General features: G+C 35.6%; 1 long non-coding RNA gene across 3 annotated transcripts in view; it reads right to left on the bottom strand.

Annotated features, from left to right (window-relative positions):
- The window catches only part of LOC134809887 (uncharacterized), a 122359-nt gene extending 109515 nt beyond the window's left edge, over positions 1-12844 (bottom strand). For 2 of the 3 annotated variants that reach the window (XR_010156593.1, XR_010156592.1), the window contains exons 1-2: positions 11656-12830; positions 8861-8941 (exon numbers count right to left, since the gene is read on the bottom strand). This is a non-coding gene — a long non-coding RNA (uncharacterized LOC134809887). Of the gene's footprint in view, positions 1-8860; positions 8942-11655 lie in introns of all 3 variants that reach the window. The other variant, XR_010156591.1, reaches the window with a different exon arrangement.
- Positions 12845-13096: the final 252 nt, after the last annotated feature.

The following is a 13096-nucleotide window of genomic DNA, read 5'->3' as shown; positions in this document are numbered from 1 at the left end:
GGTTATCTCCTTGAAAACAAGCAAACAAACAAAACCTGAAAAGTCCGTACCAGTAAGATATTTGGATTACTATGCAGCAAAATTCACTATTGAGCTATTAAGTAAATGAATGACGGTGGTTGTTAAAATTCTCTTATAACATTATATTATCCAGATATCCATAAGTTATGCTAATTTTAACCTACACATTTTGATATTTAATTCTCTGTTATTAAACTCATGTTGCTACAAGTATTTGAAAAATTCCTAACTGTATAGCGATTTTGATGTATGGCAATTATGACTAGCTTATGTAGAATATAAACTAAAAATACCAGAGAACATGGATACATAGCAAATTTAATAATAGGTTAGGAATCTTTCAGAAATTTGTTAATTTTAAGATTGAAAAACAGGTATTATTCATCAAAAACTCACCATATCATAGATGAGAAATTACATTTATCTGATTCAAATTTCTACAATAGAAAATATATGTCAGCATAAAACATGATAAATAATTACACCACAAAAATTTCCACGGTAAATTATACCTTTATTTTACAACAGTGAAAACTTTTCATCAAATTAGAAATTTAAAAAAACATAGGACATAAGCCTTTAATTTTTTTATAGAATTTTTGTACTCACTCTTCATTCAGTGTTTTAGTCATGATCTTTTATGGTTATTATCTTCCTTCAAAATTGACCCCAAAATAATATGCCAATTATTTATTTACTTTTTATCTTTCAGTACTTTTTTTTTCACTCCTCATTTCCATTATCATTTTATATAAGGATTATTGGTTAACTTTCCAATGCTTCTTTTAGGTTTCATGATATTAGGGTGGGATTGTAACTAAACAAGAAGAGGATGAACATGAGTGCTGGGACTGAGGCCAAAGATAGATGCCATGATTGTTAGGAATTTGCATCTGGCTTCTTGTGGAGAGAGTGAGAGAGATTTATTTTGTACTGGGGAGAGTCGCATTTTGTTAGGCAGAAGCATGTTGCTTGTATTTGCCATATCAACACAAATGGCTGTAGACTGGTATAGTCTGTATTGTTTACTTGTCAATTTTCTCTCAGCTCCAAATACGGCGAAATAGAAGGAGATTGGAATGCAGGAAGAGAAAGGGCAACAAGGTCCTACTAAATGCTTTGTTTACTATTTTTGCCCAGAAGTAGACCTTTCCTCCTAGAGCAGCAGGTAGTTCTCCACGAGCTTCTTCAGACACTCTTTGAACCCGTCTCATTATTCTTCCTTAGTGGAACCAGCTACAGATTAGTTTCTTCTTCAGGAGGAAGTTCCAGATCTGTGTTGCTCTTCTTCCCAGACTCTAGGATGTGACAAAGTAACTTCTTCCTTTTGTTCTGCAAGTATTTTTTTTCTTTTTTTTTTTGAGTTATTATCTCTGGATCCTGTTTTCTCTTTTTGCTTATACAGCCTTCCAACAGCTTTGTTACAAATTCTCTATATTAAATATAGGGAATTTGTTGAAATAGGTAGTGTGATTTCTTTTTGTCCAGTTGTGTGTAGATCAATAGAAATATTAAAACCAAATTGTCATATCATTTGCTAAAATATTAAAGTTCAAGTTATCTCATGTTTTTATGGAATCTTGATATTTTGAACTTCATAGATTTTACTTTCTGTTAGTTCTGAAGATTCTTGTAGTCCCTGAAGAAAAATTCTTGCTAGAGAACTCGCTAAATACAAGGTTACTATTTTAAAATGTCAAAAGTAAACAGAAAATTTCAAATCAGATGCATTATCTTGAAAACACTATAACTTGGAAGTGAATATTAATTTCTTGGAAAAACTTTTTTTGTTCACTAAAAATAATTGGAAGAAAATAAAGTGATGGGGAATCACTTTTTTTTTTTTCTTTGAGATGGAGTCTCTCGCTCTTGTCACCCAGGCTGGAGTGCAGTGGCGCCATCTTGGCTCATTGCAACCTCTGCCTCCAGGGTTCAAGCAATTTTCCAGCCTCAGCCTCCCTAATAGCAGGGATTACAGGTTCGCACCACCACGCCCAGCAAATTTTTGTATTTTTAGTAGAGACAGGGTTTCACCATGTTGGTCAGGCTGGTCTTGAACTCCTGTCATTAGGTGACCACCTGCCTCAGCCGACCAAAGTACTGGGATTACAGGCATGAGCCACCATACCCGACTGGGAGTCACATTTTAAGGTATTTCATTTCTTGTAAATGTTCTTTGATACAAAAATGAAAATTAATTTTATGAATAGGGTAATTTGGAGAGCTATTCAAAAACAGAGCAAAAAGTCAAGGAGAAAGCATCCCAAGTTATTTGTCCATTAATTTATATCTTTAAAAGTAGACAAATCTAAATAGAAGTAGTACAATAATGAGGACTAAATGTTCCCAGTTGTTGTGAATCAAATCAATGTCTCCCATAATACTTCACTAATGTATAATGAGGAAACAGGCAATAAAATAACAATATGTTATAAATAACCAAAATGCATGAAGTACTATCATAATTAAAGAATGTTTCTTTGATCTCATAAACATCAAAAAGATATTTGACGCCACCTTACACATGGTTATAAAGCAGTGGTCCTCAATGTTTTTGGCACCAGGGATCAATTTCTGGTTGTATGAAAGACAATTTTTCCATGCTAGGGGCAGGGCGGTGGGGATCCCTGTTGCAAAGAATACATTTTCGAAAAACAAAAGCAACTGCACACAAAAATCTGTGGTTGATTTAATAGAAAGTATGGTTCTGTCCATGATAATGACAATGGGAAAAAGGACTTCTAGTAATGACAGCAGAGTGGCATGTTTGCATTAACTACTTTCAGATTATAACTGTAAACATTATGTAAACTTTTTTGAAATATTATTTCATTTACAGCATACAAAAAAAGCAAAGCAAAGCTAGGAAGGGGTTAATCTCAAAAACTACAACTGAAAGGAATAAAATAATTGTGATACTGTTTCTTCCTTTTGAAAATTTATAGAAAATTGTAGAGTCACATTGGTCTAATAACAGTAAGTGATTAGATGATGCCATGTAAAAATTTAGAAATTATTCTTATTCCTAATATTATGTGGTTTATTATGTTTTAATTTTTCACCTACTTTGATTTATACAATTGTACATTTTATGATGCAATCCACATTAAGTATCTTTGGAAGTAATTTCCTAAATATGTAAATATATAAAAAGTATTCTGGGTACCTCAAAAGAAGTAATGAAGTGGGTCCACTCCCATCAAAAGGAAGTAGAAGTCATGTACAGCATTGTTATGCTTGTCACTAGTAGGAATACTCATTATATTTTATTAAAATGACAACTTTTCTGGCCTTGCAATGGTCAGGTAAATAAATACTTATCACTACCTAACTGAAATAGCTCTGTAACTGAATTCATCACTCTTTTCTTCCCAGAGTCACTCCCATCTTACACCATCAATAATGGTTTCCTCTCCTATATAGCACAACTCCATTCTTTTAAAACTGTTATTTTAATCACTTACTTGATTATTTGTTATCCACTCCTTCTTTCAATTACTGTATCTAATATATCATCTTTGAGTACTTCTATTTTTATGTAGATTTGTTCTTACTTATCTCAATTTAACAAAGAACTATTCATATACTTAGTGCCTTATGACTTCATTATTTCTTTCTAAAATGACTGTTTTCTTCTCCTTTCAAACTTTTAATGTCTTAGATTAGAGTCCTCTCATGGTTGTCCAGTGTGTATATACACTGATACAAAATTATTTTTAAAACAAAAGGTAAGCTATTTTTAATCTTTTCATGTTTCAGTTTTATCCACTGTAAAATGACTGACACTTTCAGCTCCCTTGTAATAGTTTCCAAAATCTGACCTGACTCTAAGAAGACAACCATAACTCCTGCTTTTCCCAAGGCAAATCTACTTCTTCAGCCTAACCATTCTCCTCATCTTTCTTATTCTTCACCACTCCTAACAACAACAAGAAAAAGGGATATGCTCTCTAGGTTTGAGGTGCTTGTCTTTTTCTGCTATCTATATGAAAGCAATATATTTTATCAAAGACAAACTCAGTTCCCACTTTCTCTAGCATCCTTTGTCAAACTACATCAGTAACATCGGTGATCCTGTACCATGTTATTTTCTTTATTATATATTTGATTACTTAAATACATGTCCATATATTTTTCCCCTTAATCGTCAGTGCCTTACCTCTTTACCTTGGTGGAAGCTCCTCCAAGGAATTCATGGAGGTAACCATTTCTTACATTTACATATCCCCTCAGTGATTAGTAAAATGCTTTATGTGTAGATGATGTCCAATGAATATTTGCATGAGCACAGTGCTTATATATTTCTAGTTTGTTAACCAGAAACATTCGACAATAACAATTTATTTTTTCAATAATCATTTGTTTGTGCTGATTTGCAATGGACATCCAAATGAATCTTTGGGATGACTTTTTTTTGTGTCAAAATTATCAAATGAAGAGCCACAGCAAGAGGTCTTCCAAATGTGCTTTCAGAAAAAATAAAATACCGTATGGTTTTAACAACAACAAAATCCAATTCCAGACAATTTTGTGTGCCTAACAGATTGGAGTTTTATCGCAAATATGTTGGTTAGTTAATGAATTCATTTGAGTGTGATTAACTTCTGGATTGCAGCAAACCTGTTTATGTATGAAATTATGGTTTGGAATGATCACTTGTTGGCTTATGAATCAAATAACTTGGTTTGTATATAGAAAATCCAATGTGCATATGGTGTGAATACCACCTGTAAAAATATAATTCATAGGAAATGGATAGTGTGAATTTGTGGTGACTTTGTAAATTGGCTGACAACTTGTTTGTGACATATGCCCAGAAGGAATGCTTTATGTATCTCACAAAAGAGAGTTTTAAATTTTAGGTTTTATTCTCTTTATAGATTATAATCAAAGGGGTATGAAATTATCTCCTTTGGATTCTTCTCTCAATACTTCATCTTAATCATTGCATATAATTATAATAAAGCCTTTTGATTTTAAGAAATTAATCTATGTTTTTACATGTAGCATTTTGTAATAGCTGCATAATATGAATTTTTAAAAGTTGTAATATAGACAAATCTTCACTGCACTTATATGAATTTTTAAAAGTTGTTTTAAAATAGACAAATCTTCAGTGCACTGATATCTGTGTAACATTGGCTAAGAGAAAGAGGAAGCCTTTGAACTACATGTTTACTAAGCCTTTTTATTTTTAAGCCACCATTTCCTTTAGTTTCATCTACCAATTACCATTTTGGTCAGTTAATTGGAAACTATTTGTAAAGTCTTTTATTTCTGAGAAGGTGGAAGAAGAACAGTCTGAAAGAATTCAGACAGAAAATACCTAGAAATGTTTGACTTGATGTTATGCTTTCAAGCTAATTATAAATCAATGATATAGCATACAAATTTTTGAATTTTCTAATGCAGGAATCATATTTTACCACAAAATTAAATGTGTTGCCTACCAATAGCTATATGCCTTAAACATAATATACACTGGTGGTTTCTTCTTTTCCATTAGTGTTGACAATAGAGTGATTCTCTCATAGTTTCATGATGCAGTATATTTTTATAATAAAGGTGTGACAAAGAGAAATTCTTCAACCTATTTTAATATAAGAGGATAAATTGAATTTTAATTTTGTGTTTTTACCTTCCTTAGTTAAAATCTGATAACCAGCAAAACTCAGGAAGAGCCAGAGGTAATTAATTAAACAGTTATTGCGTGCTTATCATATGCCAAATAATGTTCTTAATTTTAGAATGTACAATTACAATCAATGTTTACTTATATAATTTCTAAATGCAATCAACAATGTTGCCTCTTCTGACTGGACATCTCCCCTGGTATGTTCCCAATAGTGTCAACTACATCTCCCCTGGTATGTTCCCAATAGTGTCAACAATTAAAGAAAAAGTATATGCCACAACAAGTATAAAGCCAGGGAACTGCACACTTGTTTTGGCAAAAGTACAATGTCTGTTATCATGGAATAATTTTTAGTATTTTAAAATAATTTAATTTTTAATATTAAAACTCATCAATACATAATTCCCATAAATTCAGAATTTTGTACTTAATTTCAAAGTTTAGATAAAGAATGAGGGCACTCAAAAATAATACCAGATATTTGACATGAAAAATAGGAAGTAGTCCGTGTATCTGAAAGATTAATAAATGCATGTGGTTTAAATGTTTAAATGCAATTTTCAAGAAAGAGCAAATTTCACATTGGAAATTTAAAAGACTGAAACAGAACAATCTATGCATCTATCTATCTATCTATCTATCTATCTATCTATCTATCTATCTATCTATACTTAAATTCTGATAATGCCAACAAAGATGATAAGAATGATTTTAAAATGATGACACATTTAGCATTGCTCTTTGAGTCACAGGTTTTAGGTATCTAAAAGGCACATTCAACATAATTATGACTCCAAAAACTTTTATAATAATAATGATTCCATGCCAGGCTTACTGGCTCATTCCTGCAATTCCAGTTATTTGGGAGGCTAAGGCAGGAGGATTGCCTGAGGCCAGGAGTTTGAGCCTGGATAACATAATGAAGCCCTGTCTCTACAAAATATATATATATATTTTTAGATAGCCAATATCTAAAACTCTTGTAGGCCCAGCTACTCAGGAGGTTGAGATGTGAGAATTGCTTGGGTCCAGGGGTTTGAAATTGCAGTGGGCTATGATGGCACCACTGAACTCCAGCCTGGAAGACAGAATAAGACCCCATCTCTAAAAATATATAGATATATAATAATAATAACCCCACCTTAGGTTTATATTGAACTTTGCAGTTTGCTAAACTCTTTTATAGATAATATCACATTTTGTTCTTATAAGTCTAAAAGACTAAAAAAATTGTCTTACACACACACACACACACACACACACACACACACAGGCTTACTTTAAAATTAAGAACGATAATACATGTTCCATAGTAACTACTGACAACTAAGCTCTTTCCATATGCTGTTGTGATGCTTAATTTATGTGTCAACTTGGAGGGCGTTTTGGATGAAATTAGCATTTAAATTGGTAAACTTTGACTAAACAGACTGTCCTCCATAATGTGGCTAGGGCTCATCTAATCAGGTGAAGGTTTGAAAAGGGCAAAAACATCAGTCTCCCAAAGCAACAGGGAATTGTCCAGAAGACAGTCTTTGGACATCACCCTTGCCATCAGTTTTCCAGAGTCTCCAGCCGGCCAGTCTTTGAACTAGAACTGAAAAATGGGCTTTTCTTGGTCCTTGACCTGCCAGCCCACACTGTAGATTTTAGACTTGTCAACTTCAATTTATTTTTAAAAATATCGATCTATCTATCTATCTGTCTATCTACCTATCTATCTATCTATCTATCTATCTATCTATCTATCTACGTATCTATCTATCTATCTGTACATACATACACATCCTAATGGTTGTTTCTCTGGAAAACACTGACTAGTACACCTGCTCTCTCATTAGTACACATTCCAAACATGATGCATATGTATTATGTGTATATGTGCATATATGTGTTTATGTATATGTTTGAATTTGTGTATACATGTACATACACATACATGCATACAGAACTAGAGATAGAGATAGGAATAGAGATATATCCAGGGACACTTGAATAAGCCTGCATCTAGTGGACTGAGGGATTTGAGGCCTTTTCCATGTAACAATACTTTATCATCTATGAATATTTGAAATTGGTAAATTATTACAAGAAGAGCCTATTAGAGCCAGGCTTAAGCCATTCCATTCCTATGATGCAATTTAATTCAGTTATAACAAGAAAATATAATACAATGTTCTTTTGTCTTTGTTTCCCCCATTATATTTTGAGAAATTCTTTCTTGCTTGTCACCTTGTGATATCTCTGAGGGTGAATAGACAATCTGGTTCTTTAGTGATGCAAATGAGAATGAAAGAATTGTAATTAGGTGCCATCACAGTCAATCATTGTAGGCTTAATGGAGGAAGGGAGATTATCTCAAGGAGGAGAAGTGACATGTCCAGAATATGTCCATAAAAACAAAAACATTTTGTTCACCCCTTTTCAAACATGGTACCTGGAATCTAGGATTGGTAACTTAAAGTATTAAGAAAAAAGACTTAAGCATCAGAAGATTAGGAAAAAGAGTCAACAGCTATATTTATTATTCCATATTAGCTTTGGTAGAGGGGGAAAAAAACATCTTCATAAAAAGTTACTTCTGACTGATCTTCCTCAGCTTCCTAATGTCTTGGGGTTCAAATTGACAAAAGACACTGATTTATTAATATAAACCTTGACAAGTTAAAAGATATTCTTCTTAATCTTGTCCCAAATTCCCCTAAGACAATATGACTATCTGAGTTCTAAAGATAAAATTTATGAGTTGGAAGGATTAAATTACTTGCCCCAGGTCATTCAGCTTCTAAATGGGCATGCACTGGTTTCTAATAGAATCTGATTCTGAATCCTTTTGACTGGAGCACACGTATCACTAAACCACCCACCCCTTGTCTCTCCCTGCTGGAATGTAAGTGCCATGGGGACAGGGAGTATTATGTGTATTGCTCACTATTAACTTTTCAGTACCCAGGATAGTGCCTGACATGAAGCAGGCACTCAATGAATATTTGTTAAATGGTATATATTTGGACAAGTTTGAAGTGCCTCACTAGTATTTTTTATTGTGTGTGTATATGCATATATACATATATGAGTAAACACTAAGTTAATAGAGTTTTTCTGTGTCTTTTATTGTATAATTTATCTCATCCATATTGTTCACTAGTAAATCAAACAAGCAAGCAAACAAAAATAATTTTTACTTTAAGCAAAATATTGTACCTTTAAAGTTCATGATTGATTCAGGATTTTAATTCTTCCTTTAATATCAGTCTTAGCCACAGGCCACTGCGAAGATCAAACCTAAAAAAAGTCATTTACTTTTGTCAAGATTCAGTCCTTAAGTATGTAAATATTTCATATAATATTTTATTGATATTAGAATACTTGGAATAACTTATTTATGTTCCAAATGAAGTCAATAATCTGTGATATTCACTGCTAGAAAGATAAAGATAAAATAAAGTAATTATGATAATGAAAATTTGAATACCTACAGTATTGTGTTAGATTTCTTCAGAGTTACAGAACAGGATGTGTGTTGTTGTGTTGTGTGTGTGTGTATAATACACACATATACACACATGTGTATATACACACATATACACACATGTGTATATACACACGTGTATATACACACATATACACACATGTGTATATACACACATATACATGCATAACATGTATAATATGCAACATGTATCTGTATATAATATATGCATACATGTTATATATGTATATAGGTATTATATCTTATATAAAGAGAGATAATATATACATACATATGTACAGAGAGTGTGAGAGAGATTTATTATAAAGAATGGACTCATGCAATTATGGAGGATGAGAAGCCCCATGTTCTGCAATTAGTGCACTGGAGACCCTGGAGGGCCAATAATGTATTCCCAATGTGAGTTTGAAGGCCTAAGAACCAGGAGGGTTGATGGTATCAGTTCTAGTCTGAGAACCAATGTTTTAGTTCAAGTCCAAAGACAGGAAAAATCTCTTGTTCTTGCTCAAGCAATCAGACAGGAAAATACCCTCTTACTCATACGAGGTCAGCATTTTTGTTCCATTTTGTGCCTTATCTGATAACCTGAGGTTTACTTACATCAGAGAGGGCAATATGCTTTACTTAGTCTAACAATTAAAATATTAATTTCACGCAAAAGCACCCTCACAGACACACTGAAATAATGTTTGACCAAATGGGCACCCATAGTCCAGACAAGTTGAATCATAAAATTCATCATCACAGGCATCTTTTCTTCTAATCCACTACTAGAGATGCTCTTCAATAAATGCTTTACTCACAGAAGGTCTCTTTATTCCAATACTGCAGTGTTTTATCTCTGTGAAAAAACTACATTTCAGTTTAAGAACAATATTAAACTGTGGGTTTATGTTTAAATGTCAACCTTGAAATGTATTGCATTTCAAAAGATCAATAGAGTTTTAATATATTTTTGATAAATGCCTTTCATTGAAAGAAAAATAAGAAACTGTCAATGATCTGTTCTCATGTAGTTATTAATGTAGTAATTTTTTAATTGATGTAGAGACTTAAGGAAGGAACACTTTCTCAGTCAGTGTCACATTTTTGGATTAGTGTGTGTGTTTCCAAATTCTCGAAAATCAATCCTGATCATTTTTTTTTCTTAATGGCTAGATTGTTGACCCATGGTTTATTTATTTACCTGAGCCACACAAAATCAGATATTCTAAACTTAAATGATGTATTACATACATTTATAAAATTGTCTTTCTAATTATTTTATTATCTGAAAAAATATAACTTTGTTTTCTCTTTGTGTGTAGCTGTGTGCTCATGTGTGAGTGTGCGTGCGTGTGTGTGTGTGCATGTGTAGAAGGGGAGTAATTTATGTGCTTAGAGAGATTTGTTGTTGTTGTTTTTTAATGTTTTCAGCTAAACAATACTGTTGTCTGACTTCAGTCTTTTTCAAGAGCAAAGAAATGTCAATCCATGAATCCAGAGAGATAGAGTTCAGGGACTTGTTTCTTCTGATAAACCTGCAGTTGACTCTCATGGTGTATTTGGAATAAATGGGTCAGATTAGTGAAATGTCATTTTTGTTGTTTCTTTTTTGCAGTTTATAAACTTGGAATGCTCCAGAAGTTTAAGAGCCAAGAACAATGCTGGCATGATCATAAGGTCAATTACATCTTAACATTTGCCCAAAACAGAGTAGTGGCCTCAAAATAGTTTCATTTCAGAGAAAGGGATATAAAAAGAGTGGGTACCAATAATTATATAAAAGTATTATACTAATCTAAACCATGATCATCTGATGTCCCATTTCTATGGTTCCTGAGTTTTTCTCCAACTTGAATAAGCCTGAATCTAGTGACATATGCATTCTATGTGTTAACTAAATATCAAGGATCAATAACACTGGGTTTCCACTGAAGAGCCTTTAGGGCTACTAAGAATTTAAAGGTGAAACAGAGTCTGCCAGCACTCCTGCTCCAAACAGAAACATGTGCTGTCTTAACTATTTTAAATTCTGGGATTTGGCCTCAACATTTTATTATGCAACCCTATTATACTGTCTAAAAATAATATTTTCAAGCCAGTGACTCTCCAGCAAGTCTGTGTAACTACCACCACCACCATCATCAAGGTTAATTACAATATTTCCCAAGACTCTTCCAAAATCTTTACATATATTATACATTTGTGGCAAAGGTTAAATGTATATATGAGGAAAATAATACATTAACTGAAAAGTATATAAACATTATATCTAATGCTATCCAAAAAGGTTGCTCTAGAAATCTAAAAATTACTTTACTTTGGCTCAACTTACTTTATTTCCAACCAGATTAACAAGACTTATGACTCCATTAACACTGAATCGAAAATGATTCACTGTGGTGACCTTTCTAAGCTGAAAAGAGGACTATAGCATCTTGAATAGTCAACGCCTATATTGTAATTTAAAGGCTAAACAATACGTAAACTAGATTTTATAGTGTAAATGCCATAGGATCCTTACCGTGTCGCTTTTTCAGTTGGAAACCTCTGTGGCTGGTGGTGCCTTTGCCTGAGTTTTACACGGGCCCGCTGGCCTCTTCTGCTCACTCGCCCCAGCAGGCTGTATTTGGCTCATAATACTGACCCGGATCCCACACCTGCCAAGGGCGAGCCTGGTGAGGAGTAGCAAGGGGTGTGTTAATAAGCACGGGGTCTGGCCACTGCACACAGCCAGGCGTGCTTGCTGCCACTGGGCAGGCAGCTCCAGGCGCCAGCACAGGCGTGGGTTCCGTGCGAGACTGGCTGGACCAGGCGTTACCACAAATGGCTTCCACTGCAGGCACTGGGAAATACGATGGCACCCGGAAGCTTGGAGACACCAGAAACTGCGGAGCCCCAAAGAGGGTGTCACAGCCCTGGCTCAGGAGTCTCTAGGTCTGGGATTCCTGAAGGGCCACAGAAGCTCGTTTCTCCTCGTCGCCCGCAAAGTGGCGAGCGGTGGGCATGTTTCAGCCCTGTTTGTGTTACCGCTCTTTCAGTCCCACCATTCACTGGGTCCCAGGGTCTTGTTCCACGACAAGAATGAGGTACACGGACAAGTGGAGGGTGAGCAAGGCAGAGAGGAGCTTCATTGACAGAACGGCTGCAGAGGACCGGAAGTGGACAGCTCCTTTCCGCAGGCGGGTTGTCCCAATGAGTGTCCACCTCAGCAGAGAGGAGACCTGGAGTGGGTGGTTCCGTTCACATGCAAGTTGTCGTGATGAGTGCAGCTCTCAGTGGAGCGGAGAACCAGAATGGGTAGCTCCTTTCCACAGGCAAGTCATCCTGATGTCTATGTGAGTTTGGCTGGTTTCGGGGATTTTACGGTCTCAGAAGGGAGAAAGTACGTGCTGATTCATCCATGGGCAGCCATGGGCAGGCTGGTAAAAAGCACCATGAGTTCCCACTCCACCTGGATCTGACAGCCCGGCCACCAGGCTTCAGGCCGTCCCTGCCTTGAAGGTGGGGCTTCACGTGGGACTAATCCCTTTCCACCCAGGAACCTGTTTGCCTCCTGCCATCAACACGCAGTCCACAGTGCCCAGGCTGTTCTTACCAAGCGGTGGCCTGTGCCAAGCTGACTTCAGCCCCTCCTCAGCCTCTATCCCATGTTCGTCGGTGCCCGAAGTCCAGAGGGGGCTGAGGTGGCAGAAGGCTGGCATTTCAGTGCCACCCTGAGCGTGCGCACACACACCCGGTCTGGTTGCAACAGCACCCAGGCTTTGCCACAACTTTGATCCTCACCAGAGTGGGCGCCAGGAGTGGGGAGAGGTCAGGCAACAGGAGCAGGAACTTTCAAGCCTGCGGTGGCAAGGAGCTTCCTGCGCCCCTGACAATACAGGGATGCTCGGATCTGAAGCTACAGCTGGGCAGCTGTAGCTGCGCCCAAGACCACAGGGCTCCCACTCTGCCAGCTCTGTAGG

This window comes from Pan troglodytes, chromosome 3 (genome assembly GCF_028858775.2).
Source record: "Pan troglodytes isolate AG18354 chromosome 3, NHGRI_mPanTro3-v2.0_pri, whole genome shotgun sequence".
Lineage (NCBI taxonomy): Eukaryota > Metazoa > Chordata > Mammalia > Primates > Hominidae > Pan > Pan troglodytes.
The sequence above is the reverse complement of the archived record's forward strand: the minus strand, read 5'-3'. Positions and strand labels throughout refer to the sequence as shown.